The 20,466-nt window shown below is 35.9% G+C and overlaps 1 pseudogene; it reads left to right on the top strand.

Annotated features, from left to right (window-relative positions):
- The window catches only part of LOC113108037 (low-density lipoprotein receptor-related protein 1B-like), a 109,074-nt pseudogene that overhangs the window by 66,580 nt on the left and 22,028 nt on the right, over positions 1-20,466 (top strand).

The raw sequence follows: 20,466 nt of genomic DNA, 5'->3' as shown, positions 1-20,466 counted from the left end.
ATAAGATATGTGCAAGAGTCAGTGAAGTCCATGTATTTATGGATAACTTGATGAATGTATGTATATTGCCTGCAAGACTCTCCCCAAGTCTGATGTGCTGCATTCAACTGTTGAATAACAATTGTTTATTGCAAATCATTTATTGCAAACTCTTGGCATGATGAATAGGGAATAGAGTTACAGATGTTTTTCAATGCTGAAGGTGTAGCCTGAATATTCATTATCACATAATCAGCATTTTTTTACAGACTTCAGATGCATTATTTTGCACAATTTATAAACGGAAGCAAGGAGCAAGTTACAAGACTGCCCCTAGCAACAAATGTTTGGATTCTGGGAGCAGTGCACTATGGGTTTGATCACTGTAATGTAATGAGTAACTCCTGCACTGGAGCACGTTTGACATGATGCCTCAGGCAAAGCCTTTGGTGTGATTCAATAAGGGAATTTGTCTATTAATATATAATGGGCCAATGTTGAAATGCGATATGGCCTAATCAGTTTGCATGCTGAACCACTCCATAGAAGTGTCAGTTGTATATTTTTCCTCTGTTATGGGAATACTGAAATCTATGTTGGTAGGCATCATTTAGGACGCATACCATAACTAAAACCTTTCAATAATGTCTAAAAGATGATTTTGAATATCATATACACATTTATAAATTGCAGCTATTCCGGGAATCATTCGTCATGTGATTTTGTGATGAGTTAGCCTTCATTTCCACACAAATCAGAGCTTGACTAGATCACTAGAATACCAGAGGCTCTTTCTTTCCCACTCAGAATATTAATGTTTCCCCTCATCCTCTCATCTGGAGGCACTTTCCTGATTGGGGAAATGTTCCTCAATCATTGACATTTCAGAGAATTTTTCAAGCTCAGTTTTGCTTAAATTACTTCTGAAGGGGCGGTCTTTATAGTTGGCATGGCTACATACGCCCTGTCAGATGATGATGATAGAAAAGATCTCAAAGCTTATCATGCCTTGAAGTGACAGCCTGTGTTGGGACAGCAAAGTTTGTGTTTTATCAGCATGCCATGCAGTGTTAGCTTCAGGCACTATACCAAACAGATAGAATAACTAATTTAAAGGAATGATTTTGTAATTTTATATTCACTTATATTCTGAACCTGAATGACTTGCTTTCTTATGTTGAACACAAAAGGAGGATTTTGAAGAATGTTCTGGTCACTCTTTTCTATGCAATTACAGTGAATGAGGGATGAGTACCAGATCATTCTGATTCAAGAATGAATCATTTCACAAAATCAGGCAAATTACGTCATCCGTTGTGAATGAATCATTCTTTTGATTCGCATCTTTTTAGAAAATCGCTATCCAGTTCATACAGGTCAAAATCATTTGTGATTGACCTGGCTCACTGACTTTAGAGGATTACATTTCAGCCTGTCCTCAAACAAAGCTGACTTTAGAGGACAAATACAGTGTGGTGCATTATATGGACTACTTTTATGGTGATTTGTTTTGAACCTTGAAAGCACAATGTCCTCTTTAATGAAATTGCAAAAAAAAAGCAACAAGTCCTTGATTACACAATTTCAACTTTTCTGTTCTGCTGACAAAAGAAAACCATACTGGTTTGGAACAATATGAATATGAGTAAATAATGACAGTTTTCTCCATTTTTGGCTGAACTATTACTTTAATGACCTGTTTTCCCATTATCCTATTTGCTCATTAAAGTAGTATTGTGTGATAAGATTATAGTGACTGATCTGAATGCCACTTATTTGCTTTATTAGATTGTTCACCGAACAGCTGTGCCAAGTGCGCTTGCTGTGGACTGGATTGGGAAGAACTTGTACTGGTGCGACGTGGAGAGAAAGACACTGGAAGTGTCCAAATCCAACGGTTTATACCCCACTGTCTTAGTGAGCTCTGGCCTGAAGAACCCAACTGACTTGGCTCTGGATGCTCAAACCGGGTACAAATGCTTCCTTTTCAAATCTGTACAGTATCCTTTCTACTTCAGCACCATCAATCCAGAGAGACTTTATTTTGTCACAAGAAAAAGAACGAACGCATAGACCTCCAGAACAATGAGAATAGCTAATCTCTGCTTGAAACAACTGTGATGAGAGTTGATGAATGAGGGTCACTCTCTGTTCCTCAGGTATGTGTTCTGGATTGACTGTTGTGAAAATCCTCACGTCGGTCGCGTTGGCATGGACGGCCAAGGCCAGAGCGTTATTGTGAACAAAGAAATCTACAGCCCCTCAGCTCTGACCATTGACTACACAAACAAGAGAATCTACTGGGCTGATGACAATCACATCTTTTTTGCCAACATGGATGGTTCCCAGAGGCACCGGGGTACAAAATGAGTCGTAATTTTGTGTTGTTGTTTTTTTGTTTTCATGTATTGGATTAGTGGACCATAACAAGGCAGCAATTGGATAAAAGAAACCGCAATAAAGCCTTTCAACAGTATAATAACGCTAGGCCACAATCTTCTGTGTATATGTGTGTGGAACATGCCAAAAAAGTATAACATTAAAGATCTGTCATTGTACTTAAAGTACATTCACAAAAGTTAGACTAGAGTACAGTAAATTTGATAGTTGAAGGATAATGACTGAGTAAATCACTTATAAATACAGTAATGCAACTTTATGATGGTACATGGTATGATACTCTCTACCACAGTTCCTCACGACCACATCCAGGGTGTGATGGGGCTCACGCTGTTCGAGGACTTCATTTATTGGACTGATGGGAAGTCCAAATCTCTCCGTCGAGCTCATAAGACCACCGGTGCTAATGCTGTCGAGCTCCTGAATTCATGGCAAGCCATTAAGTCTGTCATTGTCTACCACCCACTGCGCCAGCCTGAAGGTAGAGACCGTTTTAGATAAATATTATATTGATTTTACACTTGGTTTGTCCAAAAATGAAAATGCTGTCATTATTTACTCACCCCTGCACAGCTCTTGTCATTTATAGAAACTTAAATATTGTTCCATAAATAAAATGTTAAGTATATAAACTAATAATTATTATATTATATTTATTATATTATTTAAAAAAAATAGTGTTAGTAATTTATTTTTCTTTTTTTAACAGTAAAATTATGAATTAAACTGTTATGTTTTTGTAATATATTTATTATATTTTGGATCTTTTAATAAAGCCTTCAGAAATAATTCCTGATTTAATAATGCCGATTTTATTATATTCTGTGTTGATAACAGTTGTGCTGCTTAATAATTTTGTGGTAATCATATATATCTTTTAGGATTATTTTCTGATAAATATAAATTTAAAAAATAAATAATTTAAAATGTTATAAATGTCTTTACTGTCACTTATGGTAAAATTAATGTGTCCTTGCTAAAAAAAAAATTTGTTTGTTTGTTTTATGTTTTGAATGGGATGATATTATATTATATTATATTATATTATATTATATTATATTATATTATATTATATTATATTATATTATATTATATTATATTATATTATATTATATTATATTATATTATATTATATTATATTATATTATATTATATTATATTGTAATGGACGCATTTGCTGTGCTTTTATTATGTATAATTTCCCTTTTTTAGATTTTATACATTACGGCAAGAGCTGCAAAAATAATTTACTACTAACTAATCACAAGCCATTTCTTCATCCTTTTTCCAGTCCCCAAACACCAGTGCCAAGTGGCCAATGGAGGCTGTAGCCACTTGTGCTTACTCTCTCCTGGTGGAGGTCACAAATGCGCCTGCCCGACTAACTTCTACTTGGCCGCCGATAACAAGACGTGCCTGTCCAACTGCACAGCCAGCCAGGTCTGTATGCCAAAATGATGATTCCATGTCATTAGTCGGAACTGAAATGATTGTTCCAGTTTGTGTTACCCATAACTGATTGACCTTTTTCGATTCGGTGGACTTGTTTTGCAGTTCCGCTGTGGAACGGATGAATGCATCCCATTCTGGTGGAAATGCGATACGGTAGATGACTGCGGTGATGGGTCTGATGAGCCTGCGGATTGTCGTGAGTGCTTAGCTTCCAGTGTTACCCAGCCTACACTGCCTGCACTGTTGTTTTTGTTTGGAACATTTTGTAATTTTCATGCAGTTTCGTAACCAGGGGTTTTAAGATCAATTCAAAAAGTGCATGGGGCACATTATAAATCTCATCAGCCTCTATAACTCTGTTTTATAAGCCTAGTTGCTACGGTTACACTCATATGAGTCCGGCTTTAAAGTGAATCTTTCAAGAATGCCACCAGTATTGTGTTTTTGTCATACAGGTTCAATAGAAAGGCCTTGTGACAACTCTGATTATAAAAATTCTGTTTTTTGCCAGACAAATTTGCTCTTTGTTTGTTGTTCACTGTAAGCTGCTCAGAGCTCTAACTTGGGTCATGAATATTAATTGCATTATGTGGTTTTCTGATTTGCTGAAAGGCAAGACTAGAAGATGAGCACAAGCTGTGTTGGATTGCAGTTTATAGTTTGCACTTTCATTCAAAACAACTGCTTGGCAGAAGCTTCTGCTTGGTCTTAAAGTCAGCATGAAATGGAAATTCTTTTTTAATGCTTTTATTGATTTTATTGTGAACAAGTCATCCATTAATATACAGCATATTAAGTTATTTACATACTTTAAAAAAAAAAAAATTACCTTTAAGTTTGACTTTGAAGTCAGGATGTCATGCCTCAAACTTTTGGTGAAATAACACATTTCACTAGTGATAGAATTCTCCAATCATGTTGTCCACATAAACCCCGCCTCTTTCTTCAGTTGACTGCAAACTCATTTAGATTTAATGCATATTTATTTCCAAGGAAAAAAATAGCTGTTTATTGATGGGAAACTGCAAACCTGTAGAACGCGCATCAGTGCCACATATTCACTTTGAATGTGAGACACTCACATTTATTTAATTAAATCACAGACTCAAAGTTTTGTAATCGCATTATGCTGTATCGCTACAGCAGTTTTTCCATTAACAAATGTAAGACCTAAGTTATTTGAGAATTTTTATGACTTAAGTTTCACAAAACTGAAATTTTCCCACAAGGACATTTTTATTCACAAATTTGCTTCCAAATACATTTAACAGTTTTATGGTAATGCTTTGGTATAGTGACCAGTTTCACACACACTATTAATAAGTTGTTTATTACCATGCCTGTTATTAACGTATTGGCAGTTTATTAGTACCATATTCTACATCTCTAATCCTACCCAATACCTTAACCTAATAGTTGCCTAGCTAATTATTAATAAGCAGCAAATTAGGAGATTATTGAGGCAAAAGTTGTAGGTATTTATTTGTTAATAGCAAAAATTGGACCTTAAAATAAAGTGTGAACATTTGCACACATCTATTTTTAATCGCAAATGCAAGTGAAGCACTTGCAACAACCGATGGACAAATCCAATTCCTTACCCATTAACTTTTTTTTTTTTTTTTCATTTAAACATGCATCACAGTATGGAAGAAAAAAATTGTGATTACATTGCATCTTTAAAGTCGTTGTTTTACACAGCCGACGACAGTATCACAATGCAGCGTAGCAAAACAAAAGGCAGTAGTTATATTTCTAACAAGTTGAGAAGGGCAAACTTTGTCATTTCTAAAAATGCCATTCTCACCAGTTACAATGGGCCCAGATAACCACATGCCAGTGCTATTACAAACAGTATGAAGATGAACTAGTTCACAGCTTGACAGTAGACTGACCTTTAAGTCATGCAAAAGGAAGAACTTTCGCTCTTTCATTTTTGTTTCCCAGTGAGCTTGTTTTTAGATTCACTTTGTGGCTTAGTGATTCACTTGAGCAGTACAAACAGAAAATGACAGGCTGCCAATAGCTGCTGTTAATAGGTGGAACCTCTGTTGTTCGCTAAAGGGCAGGGGGCATTAAATATCGTAGAAGTGCTTTTAGAGAAATAATGGAACGTGGGTTGACTCGCCCATTTCAGGCAACCTCGCACCGCTCGGGTTTAAAAAACACACACCTATGTGCAAATTGCATTGAATCTTCCGGAGTTCACTGTTAATCATAATTTTTGCAGCGGAATTCAAATGCCAGCCTGGGCGTTTTCAGTGCGGCACTGGCCTTTGTGCCTTACCTCCGTTCATCTGCGATGGAGAGAATGACTGCGGGGACAACTCAGATGAGGCCAACTGTGGTGAGCAGAATAATACATATGAAAGCTGTTCTTAAATGCCACGTTCTTATCGACAGATCCGTTGCTTTTTCTCTCTGTGCAAGGCTATCGGGACTCCCTTGTAGAATTCAGTTCCTGTGAAGCATGTGGCGAGCACAAGCGAGAAAAATCTGCCTGGAATTTTCATCAGCAACAAATCTTCTTTAGCACAGCTGTCTCTGAATGCTCAATTATACAGACTCTTGCCGCTATCAAATGATCGATATCCACTTTAGAAGTATTAAAAAAGACTACAGGGTGTTTTGTCATTTAACGATCGTAATTGGGATGTATCGGACCAACACCGATTTAAGATTCGAGACGTTTAGTGCTTTTAACACAAATAATATTGTTTCTGCAATCATCTCAGTTTTATTCTTATTGCATCCCGTCACTTCTGAAGCAACTGAATTCAACTAGAATATGGATGATGGTGTTGCATTGATCCAGCTTGATGGGGTGTCTAACAGTTTTTTCGCACTGTATCATCTCCCCCCATTTGCAGATACATACATATGTCTGTCAGGCCAGTTCAAGTGCACCCGAAAGCAGAAGTGTATACCATTAAATCTTCGCTGCAATGGACAGGACGACTGTGGGGATGGCGAGGACGAGACAGACTGCCGTAAGCTACGCCATGACACTTTCTGCTCCCTCCATTAACCACTACAATAATGGGCCCCATTCTCATAAACTAAAGGCTGTTGTGACAGAATTGTTCGAACTCTGCCAAATTTTGGCTTTTCCCCTGTGCATTTAATGATCCAGACTGACAGATCTCAAATGTGGCTTTTATCCCACCAAATGAGTTGGCTGGTTTGGGAGCTATAAGGATAGCCAGGTGCTTATTAAGTATTCTGAAAAAAAAAGGTCCTTTCCTGGAAAAGGTAGTAATAATTGTCATTATGAAATAAATTGTCATTATGGAGTGAAAATGTTTATAATCTTTTAGAAAGGACATTTTTTTATATTTTTCCATCTTGCTCTAAATTTCGACGCACAGTGTGCTACAGACAAATTTTGTTATATTTGGCATATACATTGCCAGCTTGATATCCAAAAGTACAAATTGGAATTTGTTTGGAGCTAAGGTCATTTGTGTAAAACTCAATATAAGCCATAAATATTTTAATACTATAAACATGGTTTACATGAGTTTTAGACTTTGTGAGGCTAATGTAATTTACTGTTTATTAATAAATTAATATTATTGAGTGTTTCTAGTGAAGCCTGAGACAATAAAAAACTCTTGGGCAAAAAAAAGACTTGGGCATTAAAAAAAAATCCAAGGCATTTTAATTTGACCTTCATACAACATACAAAAAATAATAAATAAAGATATTTTAATCATAGTAAATAAAATAACCTCTGCAACATAAAATTACTTGTAGAAATGCCATATATCACTCCCCATGACCAGCCTTGACTAACACTTCTAGGCTGTAATTGCCTCCATTCTTGGATGGTAATTGCAGAAGACCTTGTCATATTGTAGTGAAAGAAATTGAAGATGTCACACATATTCTTCCTTTATTGAATCATATGCATGACCTTTACAAGTACCAAAAGTTTTGACTGTTTTTTTCCTTACAATAGCTTTTCACTGGCCTTGTAAATAACCTGCTATTTTCTGCCTTAATGTTCCAGCTGAGAGCACATGTTCTCCTGACCAGTTCCAGTGCAAGGCCACCATGCATTGCATCTCAAAGCTCTGGGTGTGTGACGAAGACCCAGACTGTGCTGATGGCTCTGACGAGGCCAATTGTGGTGAGTGAGCCGCAGTTATTATTCACAAATCAGAGCCTCGGTCAGCCACACGTGCAGACCCGTCTGAAGGTCTGATTGGGGCTAATGTCAATTCTGTATGCTCCCGCAGTCTTCTCTCTCTCTCTGATGGAGTGAAGCCAGCTTTAATCATGAACCACTCGGCTTTTATTAGCTGTGGCTTGTAACAATTCCCCTGGGCCTGTTTTGTTGCCTGAATGCCTGATTTAGTTTGACAGTGGCACATCAGCGGTGGCCTCACATATTGCATTCTTCCTCGACTCTGCGTTTCAGACATTTAAAGTGGCGATACACTGGCAAAACAATTTCTGAGGGTTCGCTAGGCATATTTTGCTTCAAGTATTTCGCTATATTCTATATTTAACAAACAAGCTGTATACCTCATTTTATTAGTACCAATCATTTGATCTATACTGAAAAATCGCAATATACAGTAGAGGTTCACCTACATGTCTCTATAAGCAGCTTCACTCTATGACAGAATCCTAATTGAATTGTAACCTCGTAAATGACAGATTTGGAACACTCTGCTTAGGCAGCAACTCCAGGCTGCATATAAATAACATTCATCAGACAAAATACACAGGAGACTTCACTCACAGTTGATTTCAGCAGAGCTTCCCTTTATAGCATGTAGCTAAGCTAAATATGTGATGTTCTAATAAACACAAAATTATAAGCAGTTTTTTTTCTTACTTTAAAAAAATACAGAAGTTCTAAAGTTTGGGGTTGGTAAGATTTTTGGGCATTATGAATAAAGTCTACATTTATTTGATTAAAAATAAAATAAAAACATTAATTTACAATTTACAATATAAAATAACTGTTCTATTTTAATGTTTTAAAATGTATTCCTATGATGGCAAAGCTGAATTTATAGTAGGAATTTTCGAATTTGTATTATCTTTATTTATTATAAAAATAAAATGCTAAAAAATTAAATGTAAATCATTACACACACAGTTTGTACTGTACACTTTTGCAAACCTACAAGTACGTTTGTTAAAAAGGGTCAAGATAAAAGTTCCTTTTGGAAAATGCCTTAAATAGGCTGCCTACTGTTTGTGAGCAGCTCACTAAGTTTTGGATCGGAGCCATAGTCTTTTGAACCTCATTAATGATTCATCTGAAGATTCCCTTGACAAAGAGGTCTAACTCTCAAACATTAGACTTATTAAAGATCTATATTGCACACTGATGTTGTTGCTTTTTTACTCTCACATCATTGCAGAAAATCATTATTTATTTGCAGTGTGGACACAGCCACTAAGTGGATGTCTTAAAGGTAATCGTCCTCGATATATGATGTATATATAACACTGTGACACGTCCAAGCAGGGATGATGAGCATGGCTTATGGCTCATATCAGTCAACAAAAGAAATGAAATCAATAGCTTGGCTCTTGCAAGGGAAAAAATCACGCTGTAGGAATTTGATTGAGGAAATTGTTTTGATGGCATTGGCTGAACATATCTGATGTTGTTATCAGGGAAAAATCCCCCAAATGAGTGACACATCAGTTGGACAGTACAGGGGTCACTTTGTAATTGAGCTGTGTCAGGCTCCTCTGGTTTCTCCATTGATTTTCCAGATGTGATGCACTTTATCTACAACAGCCTGCAAGTAATTATAGATCTATATCTTGCCAATTTATGTGAAATGGTGAAATTAACTTAACAGGTGAGCTTTATTGATCCTTCCCAATTCACTTTTAGTCATATTGGGAATTACAATCATACGGAAATAAGTGGAAACTTGTGTACATGTTGTAAGATCAGTAGACAAATTCTATCTTGACATGAAAATGCATTGTTTTATCTCAAAAGACTATATCGTTTGCACTGGCTGCTTTGTTGTATCATTCATTAGTGTTTGCCAGACAGTTTTAATTATTGTAACTAAGAATCATCTCTCAAACAAAAAGCAGTATTTTTTTTTTTCGTCAGATGCCATTATCTCTAGACGTTCCTTTGGATTCTTTCTATCACTACATGCCTGCGCCACATTAGAGAGCATTTAAACAAGGAGTTATTCTAGGATGCTCTTTTATTATTTCTCACTTATAAAAACTGGCAAGTATTTGCAGTTTGCTTCTCTTAGCCTGTGTTCTTTTGTAACCAAAAATAACCAACGTTTTGGTCAGATGATGTGGTCCTTACGTCTGTTCATTAACAATTCGTCTGGGTTCTAACACCTCAGAAAGTTTTTAGGTTATGTAACATAAACACTACACTTACTTTGGAAAAAACGTTCATCGTAGACGTGTGCCCAGGTGACGATGTGTTTGATGTTACGTGTCAAGTGTTCTGGTTATTGAGGATGGGAGCTATCTGCAGCTCAGTCAGGTATCTCATCTTATGGTGCGTTAGCCTCTTGAGTGTGGGCATGTTTTGAACTTGGTGTCAGATCCGGAACCCTGAGGAAATGATGATTATGTGTCGAAATGCGGTAGCACTGCATTAATATTCATGCACTTTTGAAGCCATTTTCATCCGTGTGTTTGTTTGTGTCTGATGAAAAAGATGAAAAGACCTGCGGACCTCATGAATTTCGCTGTGAGAATAACAACTGCATCCCGGACCACTGGAGATGTGACAGCCAGAATGACTGTGGAGACAACTCCGATGAGGAGCATTGCAGTGAGTCGCTCTCATCTCTCTGAGCACAATAAAGCTTTTTCCACACTCGGGTTTGTACTAAATTGTTTTAACTGTCAAGAAACATTGTGTGGGATCTTCAGAAGCCAGTTTCTCAGACTATTTGAAGATATATATATATATATATATATATATATATATATATTTTTTTTTAATGTTTGTTTACCATTTGTGTATTCACTTCTGATCTTGCCCACATTGCCCCAAAGAAAGATTAACTATTTATGTATTTTATGCCATGTCATTTTTTTTTTTTTACTTGTATTCCAAACCCATATGTTTTTTCCATACAACTTTTTTGTAGTTATCATAGCCTGTCAAACTTCAAATTGGAAAAAAAACAAGAAAGGGGAAAAATGTTTTGAAACTAAAGAGAAGGTGATCTATGTAATTGCTCATTAAGAATGTATCTTTTAATTGGTTATTTATTGACAATGTTTAGAATTTAGTTTATTTTAATTAACAAAACATGTTTAAAAGTTTTGAATTGTGTTGATAGAATGATTTATAAATATTAAGACTATCCATTTTAAAAATTTAAAATAAGTTAATACTATTATCATACAATGGTATTTTGGCAAATAAAAATAACCAATAATTTAATTTTGGAATAATTGCAGATCTCCAGTTTCCAGCTGCAATAATATTAAGCATATTATAGCATATTATAATGACTTCTGAAGGATTTTGTGGGACTTAAGACTGAAGTACTGCCTGCTGAAATTTCAACATAAAACAAATAATTTTATATTTTATAAATAATAAAAAATAAAAAACAATAAATTGCATTTACTTAATAATGGTGCTGTTTTTACATATTTTTATCAAATAATTGCAGTCTTTGTCTTTGTGTTTTTTATAGTTTTTTAAAATTATTGTTAAAAAATACAAGCATGTGGGTTTGACACGAGCCAGAGTAAATAATGAGCATGTATAATGTCCAAAATGCCTTTACTTTAATGGCCCTTTTTCATACCTAATGTTGTTAAATCAACAACCAATTTCAAACAGTTTATATTAACAGATTTTTCTAACCACCCAACATGTTTTTCCAGCCATTAGAGCCTGTGGACTCTCTTCGAGAACAGGCCTTTTAGACATTCTAATTGCTGATTAGTCTGCAAATAGCTCCTTTTAAGTTCTTGGCAAACTTTCAAGAACCTTGGTAACAGGTGGTACAATGCCAACTCATGTCCAAGTGTGAGGCCACTTTAGCAGTTTTGATTCTGCCTCAGTGCTGTCCTCTGCGAAGGTTTACTTCAGTGTTTTCAATGCATCTTCACAGGCCATGGTCAGGTTAGCTGTGCCGCTTTAGCTGTCTTATTCTGCTCTTTTCTCTGCAGAGCCAGTGACCTGTAATCATAAGGATTTTGCCTGCACCAGTGGGGACTGTATCTCAGCACGCTTCCGTTGCGATGGTGACTATGACTGTGCTGATAATTCAGATGAGGTCAGTGAATGCTAGATGTCATTCAAGGACATCACAGCAGTTGTCTTCTTTTCTGAGACATTCCCTTTGAGCTAATTATCTCAAAGCTTATTAATCTTAGTTTTCATATACATTAGTCTTCATACTCTTATGGCTTCATCAGCAAGTCATGAAAGATATTTTTCAAATGTGATTTACAAAACTTGAAATTCTGTCCTGACTGCCTCCCAGAGTATTAAAGTGACAAGCCTGAAAATAATAAAAAAACGACGCATAACAAAGATGACAATGTAGTAAGTTTCCCCTTGACTTGTGCATTTTCAGAAGGATTGCGAGACTCACTGTGCAGACGATCAGTTTCAATGCCACAACAATCTCTGCATCTCACGTAAATGGTTATGCGATGGCCAGGAAGACTGTAAGACGGGGGAAGATGAGAGAAATTGCCTCGGAACAGGTAGCTTTATCAGATTTGGGGGTCTTTCAGTACAGCTGAAATGTATCATTTCTGCACCACTAACATTACTAAACATTCAGAACTTCCTTATTATTTCCTTAAAAATTTCCTTTCAAACTAATGTTCCAGCTCCAAACTCACGCCAATGCACCAATGCTTGAGATTCTCTGGTGAGAACCAAACATATTTGCACTTTTTTTGTCTAATAAAACATATAAAAGCCATTTACACGACAATGTTTTAAGCCAAAAACGTGAAACTTTTTATGCATTTTGCCTGTTCGTTTACACAACAATGGTGTTTTGGGGACTTAAAACGCATATTTTTGAAAACGAAAAAACATTATTGGTTCCCTATAAACACCCAATACAGGAATCTTTGAATCTGTTCTTTTTGTTTGTTTGTTTTTTGAAATAGAAAACTTTTCGTTTTTTGGCTACATCGTTGTCGTATCAGCGTAGCCTTACTTATGGTTGTCTCTGCACATTAATCTGGGATGGGAGACAGGGTGTAAATAAAAATTTCAGCTTTAAATGTTTTATGATTACATTGTCTGATAAGTTAAAATGCTGTAGCTCACTTTTTATCTTTCAGAAATGTTGTGCATAATAAATACAAGTGCCTTAGTCAGCTCTCTAGTGTGTTAACTTCTTAGTTAAAGTTTAATTTAACGTAAAAACTTATTTAGAATCCTAAATAAGTTCAGAATATCTGAATTTAATTAAACAGTTTGTAACATTTTCTAATAGTATTTCTATTTTGAATATGAGCTCACTATTTGTTGCTATGAAATCTGGTGACGTTTACCCTACAGCTGCAATTAAAAAAAAATGTAAGAAATTATGACTAACCTTTAACCAAATCAAATTTAAATGTTTAATACAGTGGCAATTCAACATCATGTTTGATATATTATTAGACCTGGATAAATTGGTTTTGACAACCTTTTTCCTTGATACACTGAAAATGTACATAGACATGCAAAAAAACACAGCTGACACATCTTGCCTCACCCTTCCTATACACATCTGTTGTGTATGTAAGGGTACATTTTTACCCGTCATCTGTTTTGCAGTGCTTCCTTCCTGCTCTCTAAATGAGTATGTGTGCGCCAGCGGAGGTTGCGTGTCTGCCAGCCTGAGGTGTGATGGACATGACAACTGTCTGGACAGTTCTGATGAGGTCAGTCCTCTAGCAAGACCTTCTCACCTTACATCAAGCACTCCTCTCAGAAACTGAGCACAAGTTCAGTCGTGAAACAAAAACAAAGACATGTACAAGTAGATATATTGGAAAAAGATTTAAGAAGGATACAACTGGCTACTATAAAACCTCTCTGAAAAATCAGATCACAGCAGATAAAAGTGGACAAACTGGTCAGTCAGTTCATGATGAAAAATCAATTCAAACCTAATCTGCTTCCATAATCTGAATAATTTCTGATTGAAACATGAAAAAAAGAGGTAAGATTGAGCTAAAAAGGAAAGTTGATCAGCAGCAGAGCAAGTAATTAAATTTATATAATACCATAATAATATCCATGAATACGTATTAAGAAAATAAATTATAATTTCATAGGTTCCCTACTTACCACCTTTAACTAGGTTGACAGGAAATGGTCTGACAAAAAAGTATGAATTTAATCAGATACAGTAATCAAAAGATGCAAAACTAAAAACATACTGTACATTACATAAATCACAAGTACAAGATATTCGTATTTGATGATATGTGCATCACACAAGCAATAATAGATATGATGGCATATTGTTTTGAATTCACTGTGAGAGAAACATGCATCGTATTTGAAACATTACATTTTTTGAACATCTTGTGTACTGGACTCATGTTTGACTCCATGGAAACAGAGATTTTCTTACTTCACCAGTGCAGCAAAGTCTTCCTCTTGAAAGTTTTTTGGGCTTTCGTTGTTGTTCTCACACCAGATGGACTGTGTCAAGGAGTGCAGAGAAGATGAGTTTCTGTGCAAAAACCATGCTCACTGCATCCCTAAACGATGGCGCTGCGATGACGTGTTCGATTGTGTGGATCACAGCGATGAGGAGAACTGTGGTCATGGTATGAGGACTAACCAGCAACTGTACTAAAAAAATTTAGGAATCTTTTATATTGATACATGACATTGGTACTATATTAATGAATTAATAGAACTTTTCTGAGGCAGTTTTCATAGTTTCGACTATGTGTTCAATCAGGTTGTCTGTTTAATTCAGCAAAATATCCATGTGTTGCATTTTAAAACCAGTCTGATGTTGTTTATTCAGATGCTTTCTTCTGTCGCCCCGATGAGTTCATCTGCAACAACACCCTGTGTAAGCTGCATGCGTGGGTGTGCGATGGTGAGGACGACTGCGGCGACAACTCCGATGAAGACTCCAAGATGTGCGGTAGGATATTCATCTCTCCCAGTGGAACTGCATGACCTACTGTGGCACTTTTTGCTTGCTGAACTCTGATTCAGAACTGAAAGGCTTGTGTTGATGGAAAAAACTCTTTGAGTTTTCTGATGTTAAACTCCATTTTGTATGTAAGGGTCATTGGCTGAATTACAAATGAAATACATAATTTATACTAGTGGTTCCAGGTTCCAACAGAAGGGTACTTGTAAAAAAAATTCTAAAATATTTCCAAAGGATTATGTGACACTGGAGAGTGAAGTAATGATGCTAAAAATTCTAATGATTTTAAAATATATTAACATACAAAATAGCTGTTTCAGATTGAAATAATATTTTACAATTTTAATGTTTTACAGTTTTTTTTTTTTTTATTATTAATCAAACGGAGCAATGGACCAAACTTTTGACTATGTATATATATATATTGGACCCTAAAATAAAGTGTGACCATATGTATAAACATAATGGCCACAATTTATTTCAGGGTCCAATTCTGACTATTAACTAACCAATAACTATGACTTTTACATCAATTAACCACTTATTTGATGCTTATTAATAGTTTATAAGGTAGTTGTTAAGTTTAGGGTATTGGGTAAGATTATGGATGTCATGCATTATATGTACTTTATAAGTACTAATAAACGGCCAATATGTTAATAATAGACATGCTAACAAGCAAGTAGTTATTAGTGTAAATTGGACCCTATACTATATATATAGCAGCCAATTGCATTACAAAACACATAAATCTGCACATACTGTACTGTATACTGTAACATTTTGTTTTAATTTCTATAGCCAAACTACCTTGTCCACCAGCAAGGCCATATCGCTGCAGAAATGACAGAGTGTGTCTACGGCTTGATCAAATCTGTAACAATGTGGATAACTGTGGGGACAACTCAGATGAAGATGAATGTGGTAGGCTCATTCACAAGTCTCTGATGATACCTTTATCCTCACCAGCACAATGGGAAATCCATCTTCTGTGCCATACGTTTTTTTTTTAATTGACAAATAAAGGCTCTAGTCTAGATTTTAGTGATTTTATTGTTTTGCTAGCAGTTCCTGAGGTCGTTTGGATATGTAGTGCTCATTAATCTCTCGCATGTTAATTCAATTGAAGACTCTTTGGGTGGTGATGAATAAGGTGCCAGCTAAAGTTTGGATTGAAATGGATGTGTTTTTTCTTCTTTCCTATGGGTCCCAAATCAGAGCCTGTGTCATCTAGGCCCAAGCCCTGTGGGAAGGCAGAGTTTACCTGCAGTAATCGTAAATGTATCCCCGCACAACTGCAGTGCGACCTGTTTGATGACTGTGGAGATGGAGGATCAGATGAACAGGACTGCAAGGCTTGTATGTGTACTAAATTGCATGCAATACCAAATCTCTCCGATTAATCTGTTGCAAAACAAGAAATATTTTCAGATTAAAGGCATTCTTGGTGGTTTACATGGAAATGTGTTGTAGTACGTCTGGAATTGTTATCAAACTGTTATATCTTCCAGATGAGGTTTTTTTCTTTTTCTTTTTTTTTTCTTTTCTTTTTCTTATACATAATTTATTTGTTGGCTATGACCAAGCATCAAAAGACAAAAAAAAAAAAAATCCCATCATGCACTGTGACAGTTGGCTGCAAGTATAAAGTATGTCACTTCAAAGCTCTCTCTCTCTCTCTCTTATTCCAGCTTCAAATGGAGACATATGTGGAAAGAGGATGAATCCATGTGGGGAGGATGCAGTGTGCAATCATACAAACACAAATGCAATTTGCCACTGCAAACCTGGCTTTCAGAGAAATCTCAGAAGCAGAAAGTGTGAAGGTACTGTCAGACTATCTTCCCTGATTCTGTTAGCGTTCAGAAAAATGATTCGCTGCTTTATCTGAGGGGGGAATGTGGATTTAGACTTTCAATTTAAGGGTGAAATGTGCGATTTCTGCCATACCTGTGGCACCAAACAGAACTACAGTCTTTGTAGTGAAATCTTTTTAATGAATTTCTAAATTTTTGACATCTAATATATCAATGGGATATAGTAATTATGTTGTTTTAGACATACTTATGCCCTTTAGCACATAACAGTGTAACAGTGTATGTATGTAATTAATTAGATTGAGGATTTATTGTAATGCATTTATTAAATGAATGTATTTCGGTAACACTTAAGTATAGGGTCCATTTCACACTAATAACTAGTTGCTTATTAGCATGTCTATTATTAACATATTGGCTGTTTATTAGTGCTTATAAAGTACATATAATGCATGACATCCCTAATCCTACCCAATACCCTCAACATAACATCCTACCCAATACCCTCAACTTTATTTTAATACAATTATTACACATAAAACCATACACACAGCAGGATACGCTACTTTATATGCTGTCAAAAGTAAATATGTCTTCTAAAAATCAATCCAGGGGAAATATCTCTAAAACTTGCCCAAACCAGTGACCCAAGTGTGGCCCCGTTTGTCCAAACATGGTAGATTGGGGAATGTTTTGTACTTGTTTGAAAACAGTCATTATTTTGTCAGTTCTGCTTGCTAGTGGTGCACAAATTGTACACTTTTTGGTTCTGTCCTGTCAGTCATTTTATCATTTCAATGTTTTCCACACATTTTCTGAGATTCAAAATGCCTGTTCTTTACATCAAGTCTGTGTATAGTGGTCCACAGCTGGCTGGAAATAGCTAGAATTGTTCAAGGATCAGAATTTGTCAAGGATCAGTGTTTTCCTCTCTGTGTGGTCAGACCAAACCAGAGGCAAAAGTCAAGTTTAAGCTCCTGAAAATGGTTAACCTACTGAAATGTTTTGCATGTAAACATTTCCAGTAAAAGGATTGTGTGTTCACGAATAGTTTTTTTTTTTTTTTTTTCTGGGAATAAAGATCAATGAGATGCAGTGAGCAGACCACATCAGACGTTTTATTTTCAAGCACTCAGCATGTGTAAAAAAAGCAACATAGTGAGCATCACACAGTTTCCATAAAAAAAAAAAAAAATCCTCGAAATCTGACTTTTGTTCTTCTCTTTTTTTTTTTGTAGAAATCAATGAGTGTCTTAATATTGGCACTTGCTCTCACTATTGCACAAACACAAAAGGATCATACAAATGTACATGTGACAAAAACTATAAGGATATGAATGGTAGCTGCATAGCTAAAGGTAAGGATCTATATCTTCTATTGACTTGACCTTTAGCTTCACTCTGAGATTTTACCTGCACACACAGGGCCTAAATATCAATTTTAAGCCATTTTAAAAATAAGTAGTAATTCTGTGGTACATTTATATTTCTGAATGTTTTAAGAACTATACAGTGTATTGTCTTCCTTTAAAGTACTCACTTTGAATTAAAGATTACTGATGGATTAGAATGCATATTGCTGTGCTAGAATGATTTATTTGCATCTGTAATTGTCAAACTGTTGTCTTAAACCCTAAATGGAATTTAGCCACTTTTCATTTTTTTTGCATATTAATAACTCAACGGGCAGGACCAGAAGATCGAGTGCTCTACATAGCTAATGACACTGAAATCCGAAGTTTTGTGTATCCATTTAACCAGAGCCATGGACACAAAGTACATGCTCGCATCGAAGAAAATGCCCGCATCATTGGGATGGATGCTCTGTATCACCAACAAAAGTTTATCTGGGCTACTCAGTTTAATCCCGGTGGACTTTTTTACAAAGATATCCTAAACAGGAGTCAAACTAAAACAAATGTTGGCATTATAGTAAGTATTGTGGGTCTTGTGTGGAGTCTATTATCATATTTTCTCAGGAATATTACCCCCCCCCCCCACACACACACACACACACCTTCACAGTTCATTTTAATCTTCCTCTTAATTCATTTATTAATTCCGTGCTGTATATATACTACGTTTAATGACAGCTGAATACTAAAAAGATTCAATCTATGTTTGTGTATGTACACTTTAATTTAAATTAGTCAGTGCAAACTCCATAATTTGTGTATTTTACTTCTATTTTATGAACAAAGAGATTTCAGACGAGTATATTATGTGTTGATCTTCTCTTGATTTGTTTATTTTCATTCAATATTTGAACAAAATAATATTTTTCTCCAAACTTTAATTACTAAATTTTATCCCTAAATCCAAGGACGGTCTCTGAAGTTTTGACCACACTTTTTAGGAATCATTTTCTCCTATACATGTTATCCTGGATTCTTAAATAGTCTGTGATGACTTGGCCCACATGGGAATCACTTTGTTATCTGGGTGACTTTTGCAGTGTCCAGACTTTCGCAGACCCAGAGATGTATCAGCTGACTGGGTGACTGGAAATATCTACTGGACAGACCACTCTAGGATGCACTGGTTCAGTTATTACACAGCTCACTGGACCAAGCTTAGATACTCTATTAATGTTGGTCAACTCAAGGGACCCAACTGCACCCGTCTGATAACTGACATTGCGGGAGAGCCCTACGCCATCACTGTCAATCCAGTCAAAGGGTAGGAGTGTGTTTCAAAATGTGAAAATACGAAATTGAAAATATAATGTAATAGAAAAATATTTCGAATTCAAAATTTCTGAAATAATTTTTATATACAGTAAAAATTTGCATTCTTAATGGCCACATCTGTATGTATTTTCCAAGTAAAGATTTGACCTGTTTCAGGATGATGTATTGGTCAGTAATAGGTGACCACTCACACATAGAGGAGAGTGCGATGGATGGCTCCATGCGTAGAGTGCTACTGGACAAGAACCTTAGGAGACCCACAGGTATGTTTTTGTGGTTTTCAGTGTGATGTGCATGAGCTCTTTCCTCCCTCAGTCCTCAGCTGTTTTTTGTGAGTGTGATAAATGAGAGGTTGCTGTTGTTTTGGATCTTTCTAAAGAGATGAGGTCAAGGTCTGAATGCATTTGTGTAGAAGCTTGTTGGTCTCATATCCTGTTTCAGTATTTCACAACACTTTTCTCATTTCAGAGTTTTAGGGAATGTTTTAGATGCAATGCCTTTAGGTAAACCTGCAGGCGTGTTCCTCAGGGAAACACTAAGCACCGCTACATTTAACCATGGCCTCCTTTATAGGGGCCAATATTACGCCTCCAGTGCAGCTTTAGGAATCCATCATCTCTAGAAAAGGAACAAAAATGCTACATCCGAGTCTTTAATCAAGAGAGGAAATATAATGAGTCAAGCAGCACTAACTCCAAGAAATATGGGACAAACTTTTGCTGAGTTTATTTCAGGAAGAGCTAAAGGACACAGATCTGAAGCTTTTGTACTGAATATGTCCGCATTGAAGCAAGGGCTCCTTAAAGGTTATTTAACGATATAAAAAGTTCAATTTAGCACCACATTGACATAAACAGCAAGGTTCTGTTTATTTCAGTTTGGTGCTATTTAAAAACATTTTGCAGTCCTAGTACAGTCTCACATGACCTAAATGAATGAAACTCCTCTGAGATGTCTAGAAACACGTTACAGATTTGGTTATTAATAACCTATTCTTTTTTCCTGAATTGGTTT

This window comes from Carassius auratus, chromosome 9 (genome assembly GCF_003368295.1).
Source record: "Carassius auratus strain Wakin chromosome 9, ASM336829v1, whole genome shotgun sequence".
Lineage (NCBI taxonomy): Eukaryota > Metazoa > Chordata > Actinopteri > Cypriniformes > Cyprinidae > Carassius > Carassius auratus.
The sequence above is the reverse complement of the archived record's forward strand: the minus strand, read 5'-3'. Positions and strand labels throughout refer to the sequence as shown.